At 39.7% G+C, this 11,696-nt stretch overlaps 1 pseudogene; it reads right to left on the bottom strand.

Moving 5' to 3' along the window:
• Positions 1 to 310: 310 nt before the first annotated feature.
• Positions 311 to 6,101, bottom strand: LOC113605937 (histone deacetylase complex subunit SAP18 pseudogene; annotated as a pseudogene).
• Between the last annotated feature and the right edge of the window lie 5,595 nt (positions 6,102 to 11,696).

Raw genomic sequence — 11,696 nt, 5'->3', positions numbered from 1 at the left:
CCATACTGTCTTGATTACTGTAGCTTTGTAGTATAGTCTGAAGTCAGGGAGCCTGATTCCTCCAGCTCCGTTTTTAACAATATAGTTTTACATGGAATACTAAGAGCATTTTTCATATTTTACAGAACTTGAAACATATGGACTTTCTATTAATATTCATACCATAGCAAAGACAAATCGAACTCCTAAATAGATGCATTACAATTTGTTTAGAGTTTAAAGGCTTAATGGCAACAAGGGAGTAGGAAAAAGTGAAAGTTTATTTTATATAACTGAATGGAAAATAAATTCAAGAGATAGAAAATAAAATTTAATATGGCCTCATGAGCCCTGAAGGAGGTGGTGCCTGATTTGGAGGAGTGATTGCTATGTCCAGATAGTCCCCTATTTGGAACTTCTGCAACTGCAGCGTCATGGGGTCGTCATCAGTCCCCTTCTCCCAGACATGGTGCTGCCAACTCCTTTACTCAATAGCCAGGCCTTTTAGGATCCATAAAAACAATTGCAAAACTGAGGTGTGTGCACTTCTTTCTGGCTTCTGGGTAGACTTCTTTTACTAACCTAGTCAATTCTTTCAAGGTTGCATCCATCCAAGTGTATATCTGCAGCTTGCAGGACGGCACGTTTCCAAGGGAGAACTTGTGCATGCGGTGGTGGCGGCCGTAGTTGTGGTGAAGACACGCAGCAACAGCGGGCAGGTCTTCTCCCGATCGATGGGCTTCTCGGGCTCCTTCTTAATTTCCTCCTGGGTAACACACGATTCCACCACCATCTTCCTCCTGCGGCCCCTATCTTACTTTTTAAATGACTCCTTCTCTTTCTCTCTCTTGGATGTTGATGAATGTTCATTTCACAGGATGAATATATTAGTTATGTACAGAGACCACCAAATGTTCTCATAAAATATAACAGGATATGGATGGGAACTACATTATCTTGACCTTGTGACATCTCACAAATGAGTTATTATAGCCTGTGGTAAAATCTGATAAATTAAACTCTTTAATGAATAGGGACTCTTCATGATGATCTTTATGAGAAATATTAATTAACTCAACTCTACTTTTATTATTTAAAAAGTCATTCTCTCCTACTATTTCCACTCCTAAATGCTACTCCTTCATTTATCTAAAGGCCTACTAACTCATTACTTTTAATGTTGCACAATGTCTGCCTTAGTTAATTTTTCCTAGAGGCACATCTGATTAAAATGTAATTCTGCACTATATTTTAGGCACCCTTTCTCAATTGAAAAAAACAAGTATATTTATTATTTCTGTCTCTAAACACACCTTTAATTCATCTACCCATCTCAGAATGTCTATCTATCTGACTAAGGGATTGGGTCTGCTTCACCACCATAAACCTGACTATGGTTATTGAAGCAAATAGGGGAATATTTTTCTCACATAACAGGAAATAGGAAGTCCTACTGGAAAGTAAGTAATCCAGCTAGACGTGGGTAGCCCAGGGGTGGTGAGCACCTCACCTGGGTCATCTTCTCCAGGCCCCTTTTTCTACTTTGCAATGTTGAACATGTGCCTTTTGTTTTCTTGACAGTCTCATGGTTACAATAGAGCTGCCCCACATTCTGTTTCCCATCCAAGTTTTAGGTAGGAAGCAAACAAATCAAACAAACAAAAATAAAAACAACAAAGAGAACAACAACAACAAAAAACAACAGGAAGGAGGAAGAGCCTCTATCAGGAGAATAAAACTTTTGGTCTGCAGCAGAGGAGCTTACATGTCAAGGACAGAACTGTGTCATGTGATCTCTGGTTGCAGTGGAGGTAAGGAACTGTAGTTTTTTTTAGTTGGGTACACTGCCAGCCTAATGAAAAATTGGGGGTTTTATTATTAGGGAAGATGGTGAGAAGGATATTGGGTAAAGGACTAGCAGTGTCTTATCACAAAAAAGCCAGAGGCAAATCACTCAAACGATTAAACCTACTTTTAAAGTTCCAAGACATGGCAAAGAGATTATAATGTGTGCTTGGTTGGCTGAGACATTTCAGGCAAGATTGTCGAAAACTTTGAGCCGAATGTCAAGCCCTCAGATACTGCTTCCACTGATTCATTAGTCTTTTTATATTACTCAGTTAAAATAAGCTTCATTAGTTGAACCCAAATAAATGCTTCAAGAGTTCCTTATATTGAACGTAGGAGACCTAAGGAAAAATATTCATTCTACTCTGTTTGAAGGGCCAAAAATAAACACAGGAAAGAACAGCTAGGCTTTTGTCAAGCGTTATGCCTAGTTTACTGATATTTGCTGCCACCTGCAGTTTAAACTTGATACTCACTCTGGTCGTTACCTGTAACTGGAGCATGTTGACCCAGGAAGTGAAAAGAAAGAAGAAAATTGCACGAAGGGTATCTTTGTCACTGCTGCGGCCATATGCTTACTCAAAATTGAATTTCTTATTTGCACACCATGTTCACAGCAGCATTATGTACAACAGCCACGAGGTAGCAGCAACCCAGGTGTCCACTGATGGACGATTGGATTAACAAAATGTGGTATATACACATCATAGAATATTGTTTAGCATTAAAAAAGAAGGAAATTTTGACACATGCTACAACATGATGAGTGTCTCTGAAGACATTTTGCTAAATTAAATAAGCCAGTCACAAAAGGACAAATACTGTATGATTCCACTTATCTGAGGTTCCTAGAGACAAAAAGTCCAAGGGTGGTTGTCAGAGGATGGGGGAATGGGGAGCTAGTGTTTAATTTGTGCAGATTTTCATTTGGAGGAAGATTATAAAGTTCTGGAGATGGAAGGTGTTGATGGTTGCACAATGATGTGAATGTACTTAATGCCACAGAACCATACACTTAAAAATGGTTGAAATGGTAAATTTTATGTTATGTATATTTTACCACATTAAAAACAATTTTTAAAATATGGAATTTCCAGGGAAGCTGATTCTGTAGAATACAGAACTGCACATACTCTAATTTATGTTACCATGTAGTAACAAATTGATACTAAGTCTTTTGGGTTTCTTCTGGTCCTGAAAAAGTAGGTCCCTTGCCTGTTGATGAAGAGACTGTCAAGTTCTAATCGCTATGCTAATTGTTTTGGCCGTGTCAGGGATGCAGCAATTTAATGTATTGGCTTGGCCAAAAAGTTCGTTCCTGAACGAACTTTTTGGCCAAACCAATACTACGAAAAAGTATGTATCAGATTCAACTTCAGGGAAGAAGGCAAATAAGGGTAACTTGGGCAATTCATATATCTCTGAAAAAGCAATCTATTGGTATATGGAGCTGAATATTTTCATTACAAGAATTAGTTTTGGGGGACTTCCCTGGTGGTGCAGTGGTTAAGAATCCGTCTGTCAATGCAGGGGACACGGGTTCAATCCCTGGTCCGGGAAGATCCAACATGCTGCGGAGCAACTAAGCCCATGCGCCACAGCTACTGAGCCTGCACTCTAGAGCCCATGAGCCACTACTACTGAGCCTGCGTGCCACAGCTACTGAAGCCTGCATGCCAAAACCTGTGTCCCGCAACAAGAGAAGCCACTGCAATTAGAAACTCATGTACCACAACGAAGAGTAGCCCCTGCTCTCCACAACTAGAGAAAGCTCGTGGGCAGCAAAGAAGATACCCAACACAGCCAAAAATAAATAAATTTTTTAAAAAAAGAATTATTTTTTGGATGTTAAACAGCTGTTGAAAATTTTTAAAAAATCATTTCTATAGTTTTTTGGTAGTTTTAGAACGTAACAAAATAATACGACTATGCCTATATTATTTTAACTGTTAAAAACTATATAATCCCTGAATTTTATTTATTCTGGAAAGAAAGCAGGTGGGGACTGGGTTTCTGAATGGTCATATTTCAAATTGAACATGTCATATGTAATGGCTTCCACCCAGGTTATGTTTAAATCATTAAAAAAACTTTTAATGTAATATTTTTAGTTTTCTGGTCATTGAAAGTTTAATGGGCTCTACATAAAGCAGTCTCCTTATTTTTTTCCTCTTTCAGCTTATATTGGGTTTCCCTTCAAACGCTTGTGATTCAGATCGCCAGAAGCTGTTACCCCTTATACCCATGAAGAGTGGCCCACCAGACAGCTGTCACTCTAAAAAGAAACTGAATTTTATTCTTTTAGGAATAAAATTAGGAAATTGTCTGCTGCCCTTTTACATTACTTGAGATGGTCACACTATTTTTTTTTAAAGGAAACACATGTAGAAAAGATAAAAACTGAATTGAGAAAGATATTTGAAATATCAGAAAAAATGAAAAAAGACGCAGAATCCAGGGCATCCATGGAAGATTTATGTGTGTGGGACAGAGGAAGAATGACTTTTGCAAAGAACAGCAACAAAATTACTAACTGCCATAAAAGACCACTTAAAATACGTGTTGCCTTATTCGCAATGCTGAGTGGAGCTGTTTGGGATAAAAGAGGTGGAAGTTTTATTTCTTGTCTATCTTGGCAGAGGGGAGCATAACTGACTGACAGTCCCGCTGCTGTCCCTTCTGGGTCCACATGTCCCCAGGGTTACTCCAGCCCATAACTTCGCCTGGCAGACGTACAGTTCCTGTGGATGGGGCCCTGCCCTCATGGGCAGCTTTGGCTAGTGGATTCCACACCAGCCTGGGCAAAGTTTCTTAGAAGTGGGCTGCAGTCTGAGGCTCCTACACAATTCTTATTCTTTCCTACCTCCTTTCACAGGTGTCAGACCTGCATTGCTGTCTGAAGCCTTTCCCTTTCTACTCCTGCTTTATCCCCATTATCCTTTAGAAGCACTTCCCCTAATAAATCTCTTGCACATCTAATCTGTCTTTGCATCAGCTTCTCAGAAGTCCCAGTTTACACACCAAGAAACACACCAATTTACCAAGCTAAGTATTCAGGACAGTAGTGCTTGAATCCACCCTTCCTCTGATAGAATAGCAGACCCAGTCAGCAGGCCTCGCTTTCCTAGTCACCCCAGGCAGCCTCAAAGCCCCACTCCCCACATCACTCATTTCCAGCTCATTTCACTCAACACTTTCCTTTTAAACATTTGCACTGTATTCTTTGAAATTCTAGAACTGTGATCAACAAACTGTCACATATGTCCAAGCTGCTATAAATTCTCCCAGATCTCTGAATTCTCAACATCCTTCCCCTTCACTGCTGTCATGAGACCTGGTTGCATCCTGAGGTCTCTGATTCTCCTGCAGCCTTCTTGAGCTCCCATTAGGCTCAGTGCCAGGATATGGGATAAGCACCCTCCTCATTCCCAGTCACACTTCGGAAACCATTTCTCTTCCTTTCTTTCCACCCCCGCCCCAATCACAGTCCTTTGGAGCTCACGTCATATAGCTCTACCGTGTTGCTATCATCTCTTATTCACTGAAGACTTTAGTTTCCAGCTCAGTATTTCTCTCCACCTAGGGCTGTCAGATTCAGCAAATAAAAATACAGGACACCCATTAAATCTGATTTTCTGACAAACAACACACAATTTTTTATCTGGCAACTCTCTCTCCTCCCTTACTTCCCTCATCAGTTTCAGTGTTTCAATATCCATGTGGATAATTCTGCTAACACTGGCCTCTGGTTACCAGCCTCCTAACCTCTAATGATCTTTCCTTCTACTACACGTTAACAGTCACTTCTATGGTCACACTCAGAAACTTGACCTCCACCAAATCTCAGTTTAAAACATGCACTTTCTGACATTTGCCTTCTAGTGTTCTAGCTTACACACTCTAGAAGAGGAACAGGATTTGGCAAACTATGACCCACAGCCCACATTCAGCCCAAAGACAGCTTGTGAGATAAGAATAGTTTTTACATTTTTAAAGAGTAGTAAACTTAAAAAACAAAAAAGAATATGTGACAGAGACTGGGAGTGAATCACAAGGCTTAAAATATTTACTACCTAGTACTCTATAGAGTTTGCTGATCTTGTTCTAGAACCTTCTCTGTATTGAGACCACTGATTTCACTTCTTTCTCAGTCCTCTCCTGGCTTTCTTTCCTCTTTGTCCAGCTTAGGTTTCCTGCCTTTCTCCGTCTATCACTGTCACTTACCCCTAACTTAACCAAGTTGAACCCAACTTCACTCTTTGTGCTTGTACCCCAGCAGCTGAGGTTTGCTTGAGAAAAAAATCAGAAAACCAGGCTGAGGAGAACTGTATGATCATAAACCTCATAGGAATATTCAACATGCCCAGTAATTGTACCACTTTTTCCTCATAAATGGACTTTCTTACACTGTAAGGTCACCACCTCATAGCTGCTTCTCTCTTGTCAATGCTCCTCTAGATGTTGCCCTGTTGCTTTCTACCAAAACATCTCAAAATTGTTATCTACACTCACTACAAAATGATTCTTGAATTTTGTCCACAAATCTATTTCTCCTCATCTTAGTCAGAATTCACAAGAAAACAGAGCCCGTTTAATGGGCAAGGTGTAATGCTAATGGTATGAGATGACAGAAAGGAAAGCGAGGCAGGGGGCCATGGGAAGCCATACAAGGTAATGTCCTACTGCCCTGGCCACCGTGAGAAGCTTGACCATGTGGACTTTTTCTTTGGGCAAACCGGTTGGAGAATGCCATCACTGGGAGAGGGGTAATTATCTGACCACTCCCTCCTTTTCCTATTTCCCACTGTCAAAGTGATAGGAGCAGACAGAGACCCATGTGTGTGGCTGGTTAGTCAACTTCAGGGCAGGATAGTGTCAACCCACAGTGTGGCTGAGGCAGGACACAATATCAGAAGGTTCAGGAGACAGGTAAGGCTGAGGGGACCTAAGAAGGTATGTGAGATATGCCCATGTCTCAGTCAGTTCTGGTTGCTGTTACAGAATACCATAGACTGGTGATTTAAACGACAACCATATTTTTCTCACAGTCTTGAGGCTGGGAATTCCAAGATCAAGGGACAGGTAGATCTGGTGTCTGGTGACAACACTTTTTCTGGTTTGCAGATGGCCATCTTCCTCTTGTGTCCTAACATGGTGAACAGAGGGAGAGGAATCATACTCTCATGTTTCTTCTGAGAAGGGCACTAATCCTGTTTATAGGTCTCCACCCTCATGCCCTAAGCACCTCCCAAAGGCCCTACTTCCTAATACCATCACATTGGGTATTAGACTTCAACATACGAATTTTGGGGGAACAGAAACATTCAGTCCATAGCAGCACAATACACTCTCTTAGTTTCCCTTTTTCAGTAGATCCATAACTCATCCAACACACTTTTTCCCAGCCAGAAACCTTAGACTTTTTCTTGATTCTCTCCATTCTTTTACTAAGCTCCTTCAATAAAGGGGCAAGTACTGTCAGCTTTGTCTTCAAAAGGTACACTGAATCATTTTCCATCTCCCTTGACAGCACATCAAGTATGCTCCAGCAGTAACCTCCCAACTTCTTTTTTTGTTTTATAATCCACTCACCAATAGCAACCAAACTTATCTTTTAAAAAGTAAATCAGATAACATCAGTCACCTACTTAAGACTCTCAATGGCTTCAATTTCACTTGGAGTATAATCCAAATACCTCACCATGTGTCATGATTCTAAAACTATTTATCGAGCCTATACTATATGGTAAATATGGTTTTTAAACACGTGGGGTACAAAAGTAAACACCACAGGAAATAATTCCTGCCTCATGAAATGTATATTCTGGTGACAGGAGAACATTAATAAGCAATAAGTTTAATACTAGGTTCAAATAAATGCAATGGTATAGATAAAAAGTAGAGTAGGGTAGGGGGGGTTGGGAATGCTGGGGAAGTGAGTGGCAACTCCAGATTTGGTCATTATGTTGGGAAGAAGGTGACAATTTAATAGTGAGTTAAAAGAGGTGGATAGTTTGCTGTGCAGAAATCTAGGGTGAAAGCATCTAGGAAGTTCAAATGCTCTAAGGCAGAAATGTGTTTGTGTTTTCAAGACCCAGCAAGGAGGCCAGTACAGGGAGAGCCTAGTGGAGAAAAGGGAACTCTCCTACACTATTGGTGGGAATGTAAATTGGTGCAGCCACTATGGAGAACAGCAGGGAGGTTCCTTAAAAAACTAAAAATAGGGGCTTCCCTAGTGGCACAGTGCTTGAGAGTCCGCCTGCCGATGCAGGGGACACGGGCTCATGCCCCAGTCTGGGAAGATCCCACATGCCGCGGAGCGGCTAGGCCCATGAGCCATGGCCACTGAGCCTGCGTGTCCGGAGCCTGTGCTCCGCAACGGGAGAGGCCACAACTGTGAGAGGCCCATGTACCGCAAAAAAAAAAAAAAAGAGTTATGTTGGAAGGGCAGATTTAGGAATTTTTTTTACTTTCTTTTTTTACTTTTATATTTTTACATTGAAAAGCCCTCAGACCCCTGTAAAGAACCTGTATGTAGAAGAGAAGCATTATGAACAGTATCCTTTGCTGTACTTTGTGTTCAGCTGTCTAAGAATCATATGTTGCATGTGGATATTTGGTTTCCCCAACACCATTTACTGAAGAGACTATCCTTTCCTCATTCTTGGTTCCTTTGTTGAAAATTAGTTTATTTCTGGGATTTCAATTCTATTCCATTGGTTTCTGTGTTTATGCCAATACTATACTGTTTTGATTACTATAGCTTTGTAATATAGTTTGAAATCAGGAAGTGTGATACCTCCAGCTTTGTTCTTCTTTCTCAAGATTGCTTTGGCTATTTAGGGTCTTTTGTGGTTCCATATGAATTTTAGGATTGTTTCCATTTCTGTGAAAAATGCCATAGGGATTTTGATAGAGATTGCATTGAATCTATAGATCACTTTGGGTAGTATCAACATTTTAACAATATTAATTTTTCCAACCCATGAACACAGAATATCTTTCCATTTATTTGTGTGTTCAGTTTTTTGCCCAATGCTTTATGGTTTTCAGTGTACAGAGCTTTCACCTCCTTGGTTAAATTTATTCCTAAATATTTTATTCTTTTTGATTCTATTATAAATGGGATTGTTTTCTTAACTTCTCTTTCTGGTAGTTTGTTTTGTATAGAACTGCAACTGATTTTTGTATATTGATTTTGTATCCTGTAAATTTACTGAATTCATTTATTAGTTCTAACAGTTTTTGGTGTTGTTGCTACTTAAAAAAAAAAAGCTTTATTGAGATATAACATTCATACCCTAGAATCCACCCTTTTAAAGTGTACAGTTCAGTGGTTTTTGGTATATACACAGAGCTGTGTAAGCATCACCACTATCTAATTCCAGAATGTTTCATCTTCATAAGAAGAAACCCTATACCCATTAATTGTCACTCCCTATTCCCTTGCTTGTCCCAGCCCCTGGCAACCATTAACCTACTTTCTATCTCTATGGATTTGCCTATGCTGGACATTTCATAGAAATGGAATCATATATTGTGTGGCCTTCTGTGTCCGGCTTTTTTTGCTTAACATATTGTTTCGCTCAAAATAGGTTTCATGCATATTTTAGCCTGTATCAGTACTTCATTAGTTTTTATAGTCAAATAATACTCCACTGTATGAACATACAACACTTTGTTTATCCATTCAACAGTTGATGGACATTTGAGTTGTTTCCACTTTTTGGCTACTGAGCTACTATTAACATTAGTGTTCAAGTGTGTGAAAATGTTTTCAATTCTCTTGGGTATATGCCTAGTAGTGGAATTGCTTTGTCATATGGTAACTCTATGTTTAACATTTTTAAGAACTTCCAAACAGTTTTTTTTAAAGTGGCCACACTATTTTATAATCCCAGCAAGGAGGATACAAATTTCTCCAAGTTTGTCTTTACCAACTCTTGTTATATATATATATATTTTAATAGCCATCCCAGTGGTATCTCAATGTGGAGTTGTTGCTATTTGAGTGGAGAAATGTGTTACATTTTTAATGGAGAATTATTTTTTTAAAAACAGAAGCTTAACTATATAAGCAGTGTGTAAGTTTCAATTGTTAATTTTAAATAGTCCCTGAAATTGCTTGATGCAGAATTTACAAAACTTAGTGATGTTAGAAAATCTGGAGTGGCATCTACACTTTATTGAATGTTTTTGCTGCACCAACTTTCTAGTGCAGACCTCTAAGATAGTTGCTCTTAGTTGAGTGATTATTTGATAGTTAAGTGTAAATTAACTCATCGGCTGTATCACTTACACCTGGCTTCATGCTAAATCGATTAGAAAGCTAAGTGGAGCGAGAATAAGGCAAAGTGATTTCTCAAAAAGGCATGAAGCTCTGAAATGTCGATGAGACTGAACAGTGGTATACTCTGCTTTGCTAATAAATGGATGCAGTCCCTAACAAAAGTTGGCTCTATTTATTACCCTTTTTTAAGTAGACTATTTGTCACAATTTAGTGCAACTTTTTTTCTTTGCAAGTTAATTAATGGACCATCCTCGAGTAGGACTACTGCTCTTCTGTGTAGGGTTGTGGATCTTTACAGAAGCACCAGATGGTCAGCCCTCCCTGTACAGGAAAATCCAGCCTCAGTGGTCAAAGAGAAGTGGGAAGAGGTCTCCGAAGGGCATGTCCTGCATAGAGAGGGCTTCTAGGGGAATTCAGGTATTGCTGGTCTAACAGGAACTAGCTCCTTTGTTAAACCTCTGCTATTTATGTTGACAAGTTGATTGCTGTTCATGCTATTTGCAGTATGTATAGCTATTTTGGTCACATAATGTTTGGTGAGACAGATAGATATTTAGGAAATAAATCAAGGTGGTTATATTTTAAAACAGTAGAGAAATATATCTGGAGACATTTGTTTCCTCCCTATTCTATTTTTAATTCTGTCTGTCTGAGTCACCCATTTTTTGTGGGGTTACATTACAGTTGTAATATGCAGGTGCAGATAGATTTTCAGACACAAACATTTACAAAGAACACCCCCAAAGCATATTCACTATCAATTACTATTTATGGAACCCCATGTTACTGATAAGTAAAACTGGCCTTTAAAATTTTCATTTTATTATGAGGTAGCACCTCACACTGGTCAGAATGGCCACCATCAAAAAATCTACAAACAATAAATGCTGGAGAGGGTGTGGAGAAAAGGGAACCCTCTTGCACTGTTGGTGGGAATGTAAACTGATACAGCCACTATGGAGAATAGTATGGAGGGTCCTTAAAAAGCTAAAAATAGAACTACTATACGACCCAGCAATCCCAGTACTGGGCATATACCCAGAGAAAACCATAATTCAAAATGACACATGTACCCCAATGTTCACTGCAGCACTATTTACAATAGCCAGGACATGGAAACAACCTAAATGCCCATCAACAGACGAATGGATAAAGAAGATGTGGTACATATATACAATGGAATATTACTGAGCCATAAAAAGGAACGACATTGGGTCATTTGTGGAGATGTGGATGGACCTAGAGTCTGTCATACAGAGTGTAAGTCAGAAAGAGAAAAACAAATACCGTATGCTAACACATATATGTGGAATCTAGAAAAATGGTACAGATGAACTTATTTCCAGGGCAGGAATAGAGATGCACACGTAGAGAACGGACATGTGGACACAAGGGAGGAAGGGGAGGATGGGATGAATTGGGAGATTAGGATTGACATATATACACTACCATGAGTAAAATAGATAGCTAGTGGGAACCTGCTGTACAGCACAGGGAGCTCAACTCGGTGCTCTGTGATGACCTAGACGGGTGGGATGTGGGGTGGGGGGGAGGGAGGTCCAAGAGGGAGGGGATATG

The sequence above is a fragment of the Aethalodelphis obliquidens genome, unplaced genomic scaffold, assembly GCF_003676395.1.
Source record: "Aethalodelphis obliquidens isolate GAN/ISIS:26980383/991018 unplaced genomic scaffold, ASM367639v1 scaffold3, whole genome shotgun sequence".
NCBI classification, from domain to species: Eukaryota; Metazoa; Chordata; class Mammalia; order Artiodactyla; family Delphinidae; genus Aethalodelphis; species Aethalodelphis obliquidens.
The sequence above is the reverse complement of the archived record's forward strand: the minus strand, read 5'-3'. Positions and strand labels throughout refer to the sequence as shown.